The sequence below is a fragment of the Pantherophis guttatus genome, chromosome 1 (assembly GCF_059756535.1).
Source record: "Pantherophis guttatus breed Tessera chromosome 1, ASM5975653v1, whole genome shotgun sequence".
Classification (NCBI taxonomy): domain Eukaryota; kingdom Metazoa; phylum Chordata; class Lepidosauria; order Squamata; family Colubridae; genus Pantherophis; species Pantherophis guttatus.
In genome coordinates this window covers 214,531,342-214,549,589 of record NC_142063.1, presented here as the reverse complement: position 1 = coordinate 214,549,589, position 18,248 = coordinate 214,531,342, and positions in this window count along the sequence as shown.

Below are 18,248 nucleotides of genomic sequence, written 5' to 3'. Positions count from 1 at the left end.
AATCGAACTGTTGGCAATTGGCAGAATTAGTCCTGCAATACTGTATTCTAACTACTGGGCCACCAAAGCTCATAGCCTACTGTTAGTAGAGCGATATGTTCTAGAGCAGTGGTTCTCAACCTTTTCTTCACCACGAACCCTCTTTAAACACCTTTTGTGGCCTTGGACCATGGCCACGGACCACCAAAACTTAACTCAAGATTTAAATCATAACATTTCTTCAAGCCTTCATGGACCCCTTGTGATGACATCACTGCCCTCCAGCGGTCTGTGGACCACAGGTTGAGAACCACTGTTCTAGAGTCTTATATCTTCCAATGAATGAAGGCAATAACTGGTTATTTCTCCCTTCCCCGCCAAAGGTCCCCATGCAACTCACCCAAGGCTCTCCATAAGTGCAGGAAGAGGGAGATGGGGAAAAGAAGGAAAAACTGAAAATCTGCCCCCCCCATTACTTCATCATTGCAAGAAAGTTCTGTCTCTATCTCTATGAATTACTGCATCCCTTTTCCTTTTTTTTCCATAGGTGCACAAGCGCATCTACAGTTACAGAGAGAGGCACGCAAATGTCTTATTATAAGAGTCTTTTTTTAAGAGGAGATGGTGTAAATGTGTGAATGAAGGAAAACTACTATAAGTAAAGGTAACGGTTCCCCTCGCACATACATGCTAGTCGTTCCTGACTCTAGGGGGCGGTGCTTGTCTCCATTTCTAAGCTGAAGAGCCAGCACTGTCTGATGACAATTCTGTGGTCATGTGGCCTGCATGACTAAACACCAAAGGCGCACAGAACGCTGTTACCTTCCCACCAAGATTTTTCTACTTGCATTTTTTCTACTTGCATTTTTACATGCTTTCAAACTGCTAGGTTGGCAGAAGCTGGAACAAGTAACGGGAGCTCACTCCATTACGCAGCGCTAGGGATTCGAACTGCCGAACTGCCGACCTTTCTGATCGACAAGCTCAGCATCTTAGCCACTGAGCCACTGCGTCCCCTTAAAAAAAACTACTATATCTACATGCATTAGGATGGATAGGCTTAAAATGGAAAAGATCTAAGATGAACATCGCCTGATTTCTCCCTCCATATTTCAATAAGACTGCAACTATCTTTTTCAACAACCTATCATTCAACACCTCTGGAGGACACAAAATTGGAAAAAAAAGTGGATTTCAGAATGAAATTGTCCCTGTTTGATATACAGTCCATGTCACTTCTTGCTGTCCTCAGCTGGTGACACATCTCTCTGTACCCAATTTAGGACAAAGAAGCAAACTTTGGAAATGCAGTGTTGTAAATGAGAAGTAACAAATAGGCTAGGAGAAGCATGCAAAAATCATGCAAAGGGTGAGCTGGAAACAATTTTGTTGTAACCCAAAACTGACTTTTACTGGGAGATTTCTCTCTACCAGGGGTTTATGCTAATAACATTCTGGAAAAATCTTCCCTTTAGAAACTTTTTAAAACATATGAAGAAATGTATAAAAATGACTCAGAAGACTGGTTTTATTTTCTTGAGATTTCCTTTCAAAAACAAACATATGTTCTACTTTATCATTTTGTCTTAAAAAAAAAAAAAACAGACCTGTGGGAAAGAGAAGTAGGAGGGGGGTGGAATTAAAGTTAAGGAACAATCATTCTAAAATTCCAAATTGGAATTTTGATCCTTAAGTGTATGGAACTTTTTTAGAGAGCTTCAAGCATTGGCTATTATAGAGCATTGGTCCAAAAAGTTAGAATTTCTGCAGTTCCTGAAACCCCTAAGTTCTCTGTTTCTGCTTCATAAAGCCAATCTTTGCCCCTTAAAGTTTGTTAGGGTCGTGATCTATACCATCTGGATAAGGATAATTTTAATTTCCTACAGCCCTCGGTATATTGATTGATTTTGATTGATTGTGTGCATCAAGTAACGTTAACCACACAGATTTTCTCGATGATGATTTGTTTCTAACCTGGTCTTTCAAGTTTCCCAATGGTGTATCCATTGTCACTATAACTCAGTTCACTTACCTGGCTGGTCCTCCCCTTATTCTCTTTTCTTCCATCTGGCCCAGCATTACAGACTTTTCAAGAGAGCTAGGCCTTTATTTAATGTGTCTAAAGTACAATAATTTATTCGTTGAGTTACAACTCTGGGCTTATCTTTTTTAAGGATCCGTTTGTTGCCTTTCTCGGCTGTCTGAGGTATTCTCAGGAGTTTTCCCCTAATGCCAAATTTCATAAGCATCAATACTTTTTCTATCTTGCTTCCCCAAACACCAATTTTCACTTCTATAATTTCAGGGGGAATACCGTTGCCTGAATTATTCTAATCATGCCATCATCATTATTCTACTGGACATTCCTTGTTTCATCCTCTTCACCCACATTCAAAACACTTTTTATTTTCATTAAAAAATATCCCTTTTTTCTATTTGTTTTTTTTTTTTAATGTTAACCATTCCTTGTTCCTTCTAACATCCATTTGGTAATTTTCTTTCATCTCTATTTATCTCATACTGTAACTTTCTCTTTGTTCGCATTAGTCCATACTTTTTTTTCTCACATCCACAATTCCTCCAACCATATTTCCTGCTAAGTGTAACTCTCCACATTTTTGTCATAATTTGTGACACATTTTCTTTTCTTGTTCTGTTCTAAGCAACTTCCATATCCTATTTTTGGAAGGAGACAATTCTAGCTTCGAACAGCTTTTCACATGGGCCTCCAATATTCCCTTCCTGTAATGTTTCTACTTTCGTTCTCTTTTTTATCCCACATTCATTTCCCCCAAAACCTACTTCTGACTCTACCCAAAAGTGATATGCCCACATTCAGAATCTCCCTGCCTTATCAGAAGGCAAAAGAAGAAAGGAGAGAAGCAACCTAGAATTAAGGAGAAATTTCCTAACAGTGAAGACAATTAACCAGTGGAACGGCTTGCCTTTAGACGTTTTGGGTGCTCCATCACTGAATGCTTTTTAGAAGAGAGTGGACAGCCACTTGTCTGGAATGGTATAGGGCCATGGTGGTGAACTTACGGCACATGTGCCAGAGGTGGCACACAGAGCCCTCTCTGTGACCACGCGTAGCATCACCAGTTGGTCTTTGTGCACGCTGGAGCACCCGAAACCTGAAGATCAGCTGGCTGGTGCATGCATGTGCACCGGCCAACTAGTCTTCGGCTTTCTGGCGCTCCGGCACGTGTACGTTCTAGTTTGTGCACTCGGTGCCAAAAAGATTCACCATCACAGGTATAGGGTCTCTTGCTTGAGTAAGAGTTGGACTAGAAGACCTCCAAAGTCCCTTCCAATGCTGTTATTCTGCTATATCCTGCACTTATTGTTTCAGTCTTCCATCACAAAAAATCAGATCATGCTTTACATTTCGTATCCACTCCATGTATTCATGTATATTATTTGAATCAAACTGGCCTTTTTCTAAATAGATGCTCACCTGTAAGCTACCATTCTCATTCATTCCTGGACTTGAAGTGGCCCAACCACTTTTTTCCTCCTTGTTTCGGTTTATCCTTTTCTTGTCAGTTACCTGAACAATTTCCCACCCAGACTGCATTTATTGTGATGCCATGTGGCATCCATAACATTGGCATCTGCTTCTCAGAGGTGGACTATACATCGCTCTGCTTCAAACAGGATCTTCCTAAGCAGAAATGCTTATTTTAGCATATAAGCAAAAGGTGATATTCCCCCAAACCAGTGGTGGGTTGCCCCTGGTTCAGACTGGTTTGTAAGAACCGGTAGTAAAACCGGCAGGAGGCTCTGCCCACCAACCCCAACATCATCAGGAAGCTTCTGCGTGAGGCCCCATTTCAAACCAGTAGTAAAGGTAAGTAGAACTCACCCCTGCCCCAAACACTTTCTTTTTCAGTGGAAAAGCTTTTTTTTTTTTTTTTTTTTTTTTAAATTTGATTTATATGCCGCCCTTCTCCGGAGACTCAGGGCGGCTTACAATGTGCTAAGCAATAGCCTTCATACTTTTTGTATATTTATACAAAGTCAGCTTATTGCCCCCAGAAACTGGGTCCTCAATTTACCCACCTTAGAAAGGATGGAAGGCTGAGTCAACCTTGAGCCTGGTAAGATTCGAACCTGCTGTAATTGCAGGCAGCTGTGTTAATAACAGGGTGCTTTAAACCACTGTACTACCAAGGCTCCTTTTTGTTTTGAAACTGTAGGCAGTTCACCTCCCCAGCTGGAAGGAGATCGACAAGATGCTGAAAGGGAATGAGGGCAAGGCAGAAAGAGTGAGCTAAGATTTTCCTCCAATCTTTGATTAAAGTTGCAATTTACAGGAAGAAGGATGTTCCAGATAACAAAGACATAGGAGGAACTGTCAAATATAAATGCCTAACCCATATGCCCACACCACGAGGCAAAAACCCACCACGAGGGTTAACTCCCACAGGTCCCTTCACCTCTTGACCCCTCCTCACCTTAACTCCGCCTCCAAGGTATATAAGCTCTATCCATGCGGTCTGGAGTTCAGTTCCAGCTGATCACCTGTAATAGATAGACATGTTGTAAATAAATACTTACTGATCCAACATCTGTTTTGTGTGCTGGAGTTATTGGGCCAGATCCTCGAAAATAAGTAACAGGAACATCTGTTCCAAGGGATATCTATCCTTTAGACGAGCAAGAAAAAGTTAGCTAACAATGGTCTTATGTTTAATTTCTTTTTCTATGCATGTTTTTAAGTCTAATCTTTTTTCTCTAAGTGATGGCTGTTTCTATCCGGCATTTCTACTAGATAAGACAGGCCAGGAAATCAACTTCACAGAGAGACTAAAACTACCTTCATTAATATGAGCTATAATACCAGAACCTAGCAAACCTGGTTGTGTTACGCCTACCCCCTACCTTTTATTCTCCAGTGAATCAGGTTGGTGGCTGCCTGAGCTGCTTCCGAATATTATATCATTTCTCAGGACTTAAAGTGTTCAGCCCGTTAGCTAAGTTAATGATTTTTTGCATATTTCCATCAAGAACATCTTCCTTAGTTTTCTACACTGTCCAAGATCAGTTTCTGGACAGTGGTGATCCAGAATCATCACTGGTGTATTCTCTGCAAACTGACAACTTTTTGCATTGGAGTGGCTTTTTAAATAAGAGTCAATCAGCAAAATGAGGTTCTGCTTAGAAGCTTATATTTTCATATATATATATATATTCTATTGGAGGCTCTTCTCTGAAGAATTCTGTAATTTGAGCAGCTCTATATTTCATATCTTCCACAACTGATTGTTTTGCCTGTAAACCAGGGGTGAAATCCAGCAGGTTCTGACAGGTTCGGGAGAACCAGTAGCGGAAATTTTAAGCAGTTCGGAGAACCAGCAAATACCACCTCTGGCCGGCCCCAGGAGTGGGGAGGGAATGGGGATTTTGCAATATTCTTCCCCTGAAGTGGAGTGGGAATGGAGATTTTGCAGTATCTTTCTTCTGCTACGCCTACCAAGCCACACCCACAGAACCGGTAGTAAAGAAATTTGGATTTCACCACTGCTATAAACTATTTAAAGGACTTTTTATGCTTTTTCTTTTCTTTTAAAGAATTCTTTACTTCTTTCTATTTACCGGTACTTTTTTGTGGACAGGATGAGGGTGATTTTACTGGCCCTGCCCAACATTACAGGATCATGAGATGTCACCAATGATGGTATTCAGCCAGTTCTATCCGGTTTGGGCGAATTGGTAGCGACAGCTGCGGGAGTCTCTGCCCACCTGCCCGGACATCATCACGTCCTGTTTTTGATGCGCATGCTCAGAGATGTCACGCACAAGCAAAGCGAGCGCACATGCTCACATTTGCGAACCGGTAGCAAAGGAAAGTCAATACCACCCCTGGATGTGATTATAGGATATATTCACCTTTAATCCTTTTTTCCCCTTTTAGTTACTAATGAAGTTCGCAGCTTCTGAGATCCCTATCTCTCTCCCCCACCAAATTTAGTGGAAAGACACCAGTTACAGGCATCCATCTAAAACTGTGTTTCTCATCCATTGGCAACCTTCAGTCTCAAAAGACTATGGTATCGTGCTCTGGAAAGAGGTCCTAAAACAGCATCTGGTGTGACTAAAAAGGCCAATTCGAAGTGTGTTTCTCAACCTTAGCAATTTTTAAGATGTCTGGATTTCAGCTCCCAGAATTCCCCAGTCAGCAAAGCTTAAGAAGATAATTGGTGACAGCAAGAACTACCAAGCATTACACAATGAGTCAAGAGGCATTGTGTGGATCTGCGGGAGAGGTTTCTAGACAAGGAATTTTGATACTACAACCATTCATACTATAGCATTTATTCAAATATTACACAGTTCCACCCTCCCCCAGTCCTATCTTTTTCCACCATCATTCTTAACAGCCTACTGTCACCAACCAAGAGATTACTAATTTCACACACCAATGGCCCAGATGACATCAATTCATAGTTTCTGAACAACATTGGAGCTCTTTCACTCCTAATTAGCTTTACTAGCTTATTAGTATTATGTGATTTTTATTTCTGATGCTGTTTACCACCCACAATCTATTAGCAGCATAGTGGGTTCAAAGTTTTGTTAAATAGTGCATAAATCTATAGTTTCACTTCCCTGCAAGTAGACACCAATTCTATAGCACAAACCACCTTCATTAAGATCTCCTTTCTCTTGGTTTCACAGTCAGACCACATATCTATTTTTCTTTCTTTCATTCATTCAGGTTCCTTACCATTTATTCCTCTTACATTCCATAAATTGCTATCATAAGCAGTTAGGCCAATATATATATCGTAGCTCAGTATCGCGTACAGTGGCTTGGTTCAGCTGAAATTTTAACATCATACTTTTAATAAATTTCAAAAAAAAAAAAAGGAAGAATAGATCACATCACCAGTATTAGTTTTGCTTTTGTTGTAGGCAACACTCCTTGGTAATGATGAGGACAGTCCCAACTGGTCTTGTCACATGTTGGCCAAAATTCCCTCAAGCATGTTTATATTATTCATTTGTTTGTTTGTTTGTTTATTGCACTTCTATGCCACCCATCCAGAATGCCTCAAACACAACCAAAGCGAGTTTTCCCTCAAGCATGTTTATAGTGTTTATTTGTTTGTTTGTTTAGCACAGAGATAACTTAAGACAAGGGGTGTGCATTCATAATGTTTTATATATTAAAAATGTATACAATGCATTTTTATTAATTGCAGACACCCTCTGATTTCTATTTTGCTAGAAAGCAGCAGTTTCTCTGTTTCTTATAAAATCAGTCCAAGGCAAGAGCTTTGACATCCTTTTACAAACTGGTTCAATCCACCCACACATACAGCACTTTGGCTCCCACCCACACATCTGTGTGACATGCAACAACACTGACACATTGTCATCTGTGCCACCGCCCTTCTCATTTACCTTAGCTAAATTTCTGCAGTTTCTCACACATTTTTCACACCTTGGTGCAAGCAGGTTCATTCGGAAGCTCATAAGGTGTGACATACTCCTTTCTTTCCCCGTTGTTGTGATAAAGTGCATAGCGTGCAACTGTGACAATTACACTTAAAAATCTGACTTTGCGGCCTTCACAGATAGAAATTTGAAATATATTTTATTTAGTAGAAGAAAAATGAATGTATTTGTCCTCTATTTGTCTCTCATGTTGCATGTTTTGTAGCTGGTCCCTCAGCAAGAATGATTGGATGTCTTCAAGACTGCTTTTGGAATTCTTTATAAAGGCTTTTCACAATATGTGAACTCAAAAATGGGGACTGCTCCAGTCTCGGGTCTAGCACTCTTTAAAACATCCCTACAATTCTCTGCTTACAATAAGGTAAGTTACCAATACTTCAAATAACAATACATATCTCTGGAGTTGAGGCATTTAACTTAGGGACATGATGGTAAAATCAGGAACTGAGAATCCAGTTCTGACTAGCAATCCTAGGAACAGAATTCAACATCAAAGGTGAAGGAGAAGAGGTTTTGCATCTCAGAATCTTATGTCAGCCACACTTAAAATTTTCCCAGAACTGATCCCAAAACAAAAGCAAAATCTCCACAGCTCAGTTTATCTTCCCCTCACATGAAGAAGTAACCCCTCAAGAACATGGGGAAAGAAAGTATGGTAGTTCAGCACTGTCTACCTGCTAGATTTTGTCTTGAATGTGCTAAAGCAGTCTTCTTAAAAATTCAACCACTTTAAAATGTGTGGACTTCAGCACACTGAATTCTGGGGAATTCTGGGGGGTTGAAATTCACACATTTTGAAGTCGCTGAGATTGAGAAACAGCAAGTTAATCTATCATAAGGGACTATGATCTATCCATAACTGTCCATCCATTGCATCCTAGTGCAAAGATCCCCAGAGATCTGCTGCTTTGTAGGACTCCACTTCCAAACATACCAATTTCTCCCTGGGCAGTGAGACATACAGGTATGCTGAAGAGAGGTTTTCTTGTTTTTTTTTAAATCAAGTTTTATTGATTTTTTTTTCTTTCACACACACACACACACATTTTATGAACAGAGTATTGACCGTATCATATCTTATACAACTTATCATATCCAATTTCATTTTACATAGTTACCATTTTTGCCAAAATATTCTTTTTCCATACTTTTTTTATCTTATCTTAATATTTCTATACTTATTATATAAACAGCATCACCATCTGCCCTCAAATCCTAGTTTCTTAACATTATTTCAATTAGTTATCTTATTTTATCCATTGTTAATCATATATATATTCCCTTTTAACATTCATATTAATTCATTCATTTAACCATTAAATTTAACCATTCTCGGGATTGCCTTTCTACCATTTAATCTCCCTTGTTTTACAACAATTCTTCTTCTCCTCTCCTCTCTTTCTCTTCCCTCCTTCTTCTATCCTTTTCTACTTTCGTCTTTCCTCCTCTCCTACTCCTTCTCTACTGCCCCTTCCTTCCCCCCTCCATTCCTTCCTCCCTTTCTAACCTTCTCTCCTACTCTTATTTCCCCTCCCTTTTTTCCTCTCTTTTTCCCTTTCTTCTATTCCTCTCTCTCTTTCCTCTGAAGAGAGGCTTTCTATCTGACTTTATGTCTCCCTCACCATTTTTTTTTCTGTAGACACCTCCACATTCAGCATTCTTGGCATGGAAGGATCCTTTCATCAGCTTTCTGAAAGCTCCTTGATCACATCTGATACTTTGTCCTCCCTTAAATAAATCCATTTGGATTCAGAAAATCTCCCATGGCCCAAAGCTGATACTGAAGGCTTAACAAGTTCTAAGAATCACTAGGAGTTAGCTGGCATATATGTTTAATAATAAAATAAGAATAAATAAATCTATTGCTGAGGATTGTAAAAGGAAAGACTTAACAAAATTTTGCCACCAACACCATACATTTGCCTGCAAGAATCCTTTTCTAGGAATAACTCAACATTTACCCACGTTTTTGCTTATTCATCCAGAAATAATACGAATTATGCATCTATTTTCTCAGATGATATAAAAGGATATGTGAAAAATATAGTCTCAAGTAATTTTAATCAGGCAGTTCTTGTGCCTTTGGAAAGAAAGGTATATTGTTTTAGTGACCAGAGATTCTGAAAACTGGTGGTATTTATCCCCTATATCAACACCGATATTTCAACACAGAGAATAACAATCCAGAATATCTAACTAAATAGATCTATTCATAATGAAAGATCTGGTGCCAAGCAAAAATATTTTAACACAGCTTTTTTACATACATCTAATCTGACCAAGAAAAACCTTGTAACACGAATATGGTTTTTTTTAAAAATTGCATGTATATTTTTTCCCTTTTCTTTCAAAAAGCTCAGGGTCACACAAGCTCTCTTCCTCCCCATTTACTCTTTTATAAATTGGATGGAAATAGAAGATCAATGTGCAAGCAATTCTGCACCACAGTTAAGGAGGGCCCCCTACAGGTTAGGGAAGCCAGTGCAGTCGCCATTTAAGTGAAGATATCCAAAGGGCTGGTCTGTTGCAACACAAATAAAGGCCTTAACAGAACTTGAAAGAGTAATTAATGCATTATATCAGTGGTTCTCAACATTTTCTTCACCACAGACTAGTGGTGGGTTGCTACCGGTTTGGTCCGGTTCTTGTGAACCTGTAGTATTGGCAGCGGGAGGCTCCACCCACCCGCCTGGATGTCATCACAGGCGATCTGTGCATCTGCAGAAGCACCATGCGTGAGTGAAGCGCACGCTCCCATTGTGAACTGGTAGCAAAGATAAGTGGAACCCACCCCTGCCACAGACCCCCCCCCTTTAAATACCTTTTGTGGCCATGGACCATGGCCGTAGACCACCAAGACTTAACCCAAGATTTAAATCATAACATTTCTTCAAGCCTTCGTGGACCGCCTGTGATGACATCGTGTCCATCCCCCCACAGCGGTCCACGGACCAGAGGTTGGGAACCATTGCATTATATCATATGTTGTTGTAGCTTCCAGTTTGAGATCCAGATTTGATTGTTGGCAGAGGGGAGAGGAAGGTTAGAAACAGAAAGGTTAGAATGAAAGATCATCTGGTTCAGGAATAAATAATACATAAAGATACAACCATTTTAGAACAATTATTGGACTGAACATCGGTATGTTTTGCACTGGTGCCTTGTCTATATTTTAATGCTCCCCACAACCAATTTTGGGGAAAGGAATCCTTGCATCCAGGTTTATTCCCTGCAGATAAACTGCACCATTTATAATTTTGGTTTATTTTTCAGTTGCAGCTATGTTTTAGCATTTCATGCGTTATCATAATGAGCATCTTGATGACATCCTGTTCAGGAAATATGTAAATATAACAGAGGATATGTTGCATACAATAATATTCTGCTTGGCTTTAATGAGCTTCTGCTGGAATGAAATATACTGTTTAAATATAGCTGCTGGGTTACTTTCTTGAAAATAGAACATTATGGAAAACCTTGTTGTGAAGAGGTCCACTATTCTTGTGAAGGTTTTAGTTGTTGTTGTTTCATTTAGTTTGATTTAGAATGTCCAAATTTTGTTTAAATATTGCAATGTTACTTTCTGCCTAATTATGAGCTTTGGATAGTAAAGATCTCAACAAGACACCGCAATTAAAATTAATGGTATAATACTAGGACAAAAACATGATCAGGCTTCAGACAAAAAATGAGAGAATTTGAGATCTTTCTTACTTTGTATAAAGATGAAAAGTCAAGGTGGAAATTTGGGAGACAGAAGATGGGTATCGTGTGAATTTCCAGGTTTACCAACCTAGAAGTTCCTTAACCATAAGGTCAGGGAGACTAAGCTGAATATAAAAGTCATAACAAATTTAACTTTTTAACTACATTCAATGTAGGAAGGAAATAAGGCCTCTCTTCTGAAAGATTCCATTGGGAAACTCACCTACTACAAAAGAAAGAATACAAAATCTTAATGTTTCCTTGCCACAATTGAATGAGTGACGCTGGACATCCCCACTTTTTAGTACTTATTGTTTACCAAATGAAGCCTGTTCTGTGCCAGTGCTCAACTTTAGTTAGGCCTGTCTAACATTCTGCCTGCTTTTAGTTTTATCTTGAGGACTAGAAGGGTGTGTCAGATTTGGCCAAAGCCCAGGTTTTGAGTTGGATCTGGCAGGTCAGAATACTTTTTTCATTCCTCCATCCTTTTACTTCTTAGAAAACACCAGCAAATATTATATGCAGTCATTATCTATTCTATCCACTTAGACATGTTTCTCTACAATGAAAATGTAGCATGCTTGAAGTTTTTAAAAATCAAACTGTGATCTTAGCACTATTCTGCAGTACAACTGTTAGGTAAGAATGCAGAACGTCAGAAACTGGACAATACAGTAGAAGAATGTAAGAAATAATTTGTGGGCAGTCCATCATTAGAGGTTTTTAAGAAGAGACCAGACAGTCACTTATCTGAAATGGTATAGGTTCTCCTGCTTGAGCAGGGAGCTGCATTAGGGGACCTCCGAGCAGGGCTGCTGAGAGGATTATTAAGTGCTGGAACAAGACTAATATGCCCCCCCCAGCCCCCCGTGCATGCGTGCAGGGGCCCCGACGCCCCCTGTGCATGCACGTGTGGTCCGCCCCCGCATGCGCCCCACCCCCCGTGCATGTGCAGCAGAGACCCAAAGACCATTTCCACACAAATTGTGTGTGTGTCATCCACATGGACAGCCAAATTCAATAAATTACATAAATAACTGTTCACTGAGTTTCAGATTAATGAGGTTATGTCAAACAAGGCTGCAGGGCGGTTTTGCTATACACACAAAGTATAGAGTATGAAGTATATATCCAATATTGTTTTTCTTTTTAAAAATTTGGTTTTGTAAAAAAAAAAATTTTAATTCCCCTTCATGGGCCCCCTTTGAGCTCCATGGGCCCTGGAACAATGTACCAGCTGAACCCCCTCTCTCCTCAGGCCTGCCTCTAAGGTCTCTTCCAGCTCCATTCTATTCTATCCTAACATTCTAATAATTAACTTCTAATATTTAGAAATTATTCAACTTTCTGAGGAGGTGAGAATGTTTTCTGAGATTTGTATTCATTATAGCTACATAACATAACATAACATAACATAACATAACATAACATAACATAACATAACATAACATAACATAACATAACATAACATAACATAACATAACATAACACTAATCAGTGTCTCTTCGCACTTCTACCATTGGGCAGAAAACATCGAAGGATAGCCAGCCGAACAAATAGATTTAAAAATATTTTCTATTCTTGGGCTGTCAGACTCTTAAACACAACCACAATCACTCCACACACACGTGGAAACGTATGACTAGTTTTTCTTTTTCTTTCTGTTTCTTTTTCCCCGCTAATTACTTGCAGAGGGATTATTCTTTATACTATTTATGTTGTTTGTATTTTTTGTCATGGATTGCACCAGTGAGGCTAAAACCAATTTTGTTGTACAATGATGTACAATGACAATAAAGGCTATACTGTAACAGAATCTAATTCATGAAAGTGCATTTAATGTACTTTTTCACCAGACCTACTCAAATTGAGATCCACAGATTCAACACAGCCCTCTATTTTAGTGCAATTCTACACACAAACATCAAAACAAGAAAGAGTTATTAAAGTTTTATTAGGGTGCCACTTCTGGTTCATGGGCAACATTTAATCTGATGGGTACCAACATTCTGTGCACAAATAGTGTCTTTGCATGGTTTGGCCTCCAGGTGGCACTGGACTTAATTGATCTGGTAGAGTCAGGAGTTTCCTCTACAACAGCAATCGCCAACCTTTTGGGCACCAGGGACCTATTCTGTGGAGAGAGGTTTTTCCGTGGTCCAGAGAGGACATGGTTTCACATGCTGCCCACATCCTGCAGATGGTGCTTCGCTTGTTTGCATGGCCCGGACCAGGGATTTGGGACCCCTGCTCTACAATATTAGAGCTGTGTTTCTCAACCTTGATAACTTTAAAATGTGTGGACTTCCAGAGTTCCCAGCTAGGGTGGACAGTTTTCTGGGTGTTAGTTGGCCAAGATATTCTGGGATTTGAAGTCCACACATCTTAAAGTTGCAAGGTTGATATAGGGACTATGTATTTGGTACTTAATCTACCAAAAAAAAAATATAGATTTGTTTTCTTTAAGTCTTCTACTGCCATTCAGCCTCAAACCTTCTAGCACATCTTGTTTTCATGAATGCTCAACTTGCAAATGGCATTCTAACTTCCTCCTTCTCTATGTTAAGAGCTAGAAAAAGAAAGGTGAGATTTTGAAAGAAAAAACATCAAATGAGGATGTTGCTCTTCAAAATATATTATCTCCGCCTTCCTACCCGCCGGGAAAAAAAAGGTTTTGATTCCTAATAATATTTTACACTGGTGTTCTGCCCCAGCTACGGACCCCAAAGAACGCAGCACACACAAAGTCTATACAAAGCTTATTTTACTCAAATAACTCAGTCTTTTTCAAATAAAGGCTGTTAATAAACTTTTTTAACAGGCTACAAGAATCCTAAGATAAGGTAATCACAGTCTTACTAGGGTTGGCAAAAAGCCCAGAAGCAATTTGCAACAAACAAAGGTCAAAGTATGAAGGAGAGTGAACGGTTATTCCCTGCAAATAGCTTCAGTTGGCATTCCTCCTTAAATAGGCTAAGGGAGTGGCCAATTAGCCCCAAGCCTTTCTCTCGAGACCTCCTCCTAAGGAGCCACTCCTGCCTTTTGGCAGCTCTGCACACCCATGCATCAAGAAGAGGTTCCTCCTCCTTCCTCCTCCTCACTTAAAGTAGCTTCTGGAGGTTATGAAGGCCCTGGCTGAATCCCTGCCTCTGGCACCACATCTTCTCCAGCCTCCTCACTGTCCGACTCGAGTGCCAGCTGCACAGGCTGCTGGCGCAGCACCACACCAGCCTCCTCGTTGTCGGAATCAGCTACAATCTGCACAGGCTGCTGATGAGCCACAACAACTGGAGCTTTCTCAGTCCCTAGTCCATTGGCATGCAATCAATGCATCCGGTGCCTTGGAATTTTGCAATGTCACAGATAGAGAAACAAGGTGGAGTATTTCCAGTTCTTCTTGACTAGAGAGGCCCGATAAAAAACAGGATTAAAGACTGCAAAAATGGAGAAGTGGCTTTATCTCTTGGAGGCCTGTACTAATTTGAAGAGTTGTAAAAAGGAAAAGCAAGCAGCAGTAAGAGATGGTTGGGGAACTAAATAAAAAGTTTACAAAGCGATGGTGATATTGGAAGGAACGGTTAACTACAATTGACAGCTACCATATGCAATATATAAATCCTGCCAAGGGGTATAAAAAAAAACACCGTTTGAGTAACTATAATCAATCTATCTTTTGGACCCTTCATGCTACATATGTATAAATGAAAGTTTACACTAAGAGAAACTCCCAGAAAAGTTATGGTGGGGAAATAACACATCCATGATTTGTACCAAATTAAAAAGAATTTTTCTTTTTCAGTGCCAGAAACATGATGAAAATTCCCACTGTCAGTTTTTAAAACTAGAATGGAATGAACTGAAATATGAGAACCTTTGCATACAAACGCACACACAAAGGGCCTTGGTCTGGGATAAGCATCCAATATTTTTGTTGAATTTTATTTATTTATTTATTTATTGGTTTGATTTATATGCCACCCTTTTCCAGAGACTCAGGGCAGCTTACAATGCATTAAGCAATAGCCTTCATAATTTTTGTATATACCTGCTTAGTAGGGCTTTCGATCCTCCCTAAGCAGTGTTCTTTTTTATACAAAGTCAGCTTATTGCCCCCACGAACCGGGTCCTCATTTTACCTACCTCAAAAGGATGGAAGGCTGAGTCAACCTTGAGCCTGGTGAGATTTGAACTTGCAATAATTGCAGGCAGCTGGTGTTACTTAACAGTGCTTTAGTCTGCTGCGCCACCAAGGCTCTTTTGTTGAATTACTATGTGGGATTGATTATTTGATTGATTGATTGATTGATTGATTGATTGATTGATTGATTGATTGATATGGCCATACAATTTGCAAAGCAATGCTAGGCCATTTATGATCTGTAGAGGCATGAGAAAACAAAGAATTAAAAATAAAACACAATGAAGTTCAGGAAACAGAAAAATAAAATTCAGAATGATAGAATAACCAAGGGCAGCCAACACATAGTTTATTCACAACCTTTCATTCTGAACATTCTCTCTCTCTCTCTCTCTCCCTCCCTCCCTCCCTCCCTCTCTCTCTTTGTGTGTGTATGTGTTTGTTTATGTCTCTATGTGTGTAAGAATCAGGTTCTCAGAAACTACTGGATGGCCAGTAGGTTTGGGGCCTGAACTTCAGGAGAAATGTTTTTTACAAGGCAAGTATGACATAGAGAAGATTTACCTCTTGGGTCCCACCTGGTGGCAGTGCTTCATAGATGGGACCCAAACAATGTCCGTCCTACCAGATCTCAGGAACCAAATAGGAATGTGCTGCCCACAAATAGGTTTCTCTACAACCTAATTAGTTTGCGGATGTCCAACTCTGACATTTTTAAGTCAAAACAGTTTCTCCACACATTCTTAATCCCTGCTTTAAAAACCAAGCCGGAAGTACTTATGACATTAGTCAATAGTAATGCCTGCATATATTAAGTGGACTTGCCTAACTGATGAAAATCCAGCAATTGTTCAACTTTCATTTATATGGGATGATTACCATGCCACCCAGAATTTAATAATCTTGCCATCCTGAGGATTGCTCTGTGAGAAATTATGGGAGTGATTTTCTTATTCAACTACCATGAGTTGAATGTTGTTGCGAGCATTCCCACAATCACATTCTAGTTCACTTCCATGGCAGCGGATAAGCTTGAGCTTGAATCTGGGTCTCTCTTATCTTAAAGGCTTTGGGAGATCTCATTTAATGAACATTATATGCAAAATGTCATGCATGTCATGCATAAAAATGCATCTTCCAAATTATGAGAAGTAATAGTTCTATTCTTACTGGTCAGACTGCACCAGATGACCATGCCTCAATTCTGGGTACTGCATCTTTAAGAAGGACATTGACTAGAATAGAATAGAATAGAATAGAATAGAATAGAATAGAATAGAATAGAATAGAATAGAATAGAATAGAATAGAATAGAATAGAATAGAATAGAATAGAATAGAATAGAATAGAATTCTTTATTGACCAAGTGTGATTGGACACACAAGGAATTTGTCTTGGTGCATGGAAGCTGGAAGCTCATTCAGATATAACTGCCTAGGGTGGCAAGAAGGTTAGAAAGTAATTTTTATAAGAAGCCATTGAAAGACCTGGATATAATTAGCTTGGAGAGGGGACAGACTCAGGGGAGGTTTTCCTGATCCATGAATCCAAGGAGAAATTTTTAGGGTATGCCTCTCTAATGCAAAATTAGGGTGGCCTGAGGCTCTTAGGTGATATCAGCCCTTCAAGGTAGTCCATACAAGAGTGATGTGGTGGCCTAGTGGTGAAGATGCTTGAGAGTTCGGTCCTAGGTAATTAAGGGATTACAGGGTGGTAAAAGGGAGTTTTAAGGTAGTCCATATAAGAAGTGCAAGACATGAATGCTAACACTACCTTTTTTGTAAGGTTACAGTTTATTTATTTATTTAGCATATGGCCATACACTAAATTTAGTGTAGAGCTGTGTGCTAAATAAGGTTACAGTAACAAGACTCTTGCAAGACTGAAAACACTCCTCCCTCCCTTACTTTTACTTTGCAGAAAACTTCTGAAAGACTTCCCACACCCTCTCTCCTTCAGTGGATTGAGATGCTTTGCATGATGGTTGTTTAGGCCGCAGCTTTTTCGCCAGTCTTCCAAGGTCATTCTCATAGTCTATTACACAGACGGTTTTAGTGAATGTGTTTACTCTGAGGAACAGCCTCCAAGATTTACTCCATTTACCTGAACTTCCAGAAGCAATAAAAGATCAAAGTGTTCTGTAGGTCTTACGGCACTTGAAATGTTGTTATGGAGAGATTGATTATTTTTTCTGTTTAATTTCAGAATGATTTATAGGGTTTTGTTTTGATTTTTTTCCTTTACTGTGGGTGTTTTATTGAATTGTTGCCATGCATACTTGTAAAACTGCTAAAGCTCTGCTGATTGCAGGGGGCATAATTCAAGTCAATGAATTAATTGCATTTATTTATTTATTGGATTTTTACCTCTTACAAAGATTCCCAAGGTTTATAAAATATTCAAGAAAATACCATAAAAAATCCATGGTATAAATTAAACAAATATATATTTTTTAAAAATGTCTAACCAACTCATCCATAATAAAAGGCCACTAATAATCAATGGAGTTCAGAGTTTTTCCCGAGACAGTTTAGTTTTAATACTTTATGGAAAGCTAATTTGGAACTGCCCTCGGAAGTCAGTGTGGGGGTCAGACCATCCAATGCATAACATGCTCATGGCACCTGCCAACTGCTGGACCATTGCATTCTGCACTTGCTGGAGCTTCTTGATGGGCTTTAAAGGCAGCTCCAATTGTATGATTGGAGTAGTCTATACAACAGTGTTGAGGACATGATTTACTGTTGTAAGGTTTTTATGCTTCACAATCGAGTTAGGCAAAGATGTACTGTCTCTACCTACCCATCCAACAATAACCACCCATGAAATCATGGATGTCTTCTTCCATAGGCAGTGCCAAGCCATCAGACAATACTGAATACATTGAAGAATCTCAATGAAGAAACAGTAAGTCCTTACTAAAACATAGGAGTATGGGGCTGGACGGGACCTCAGACGTCTT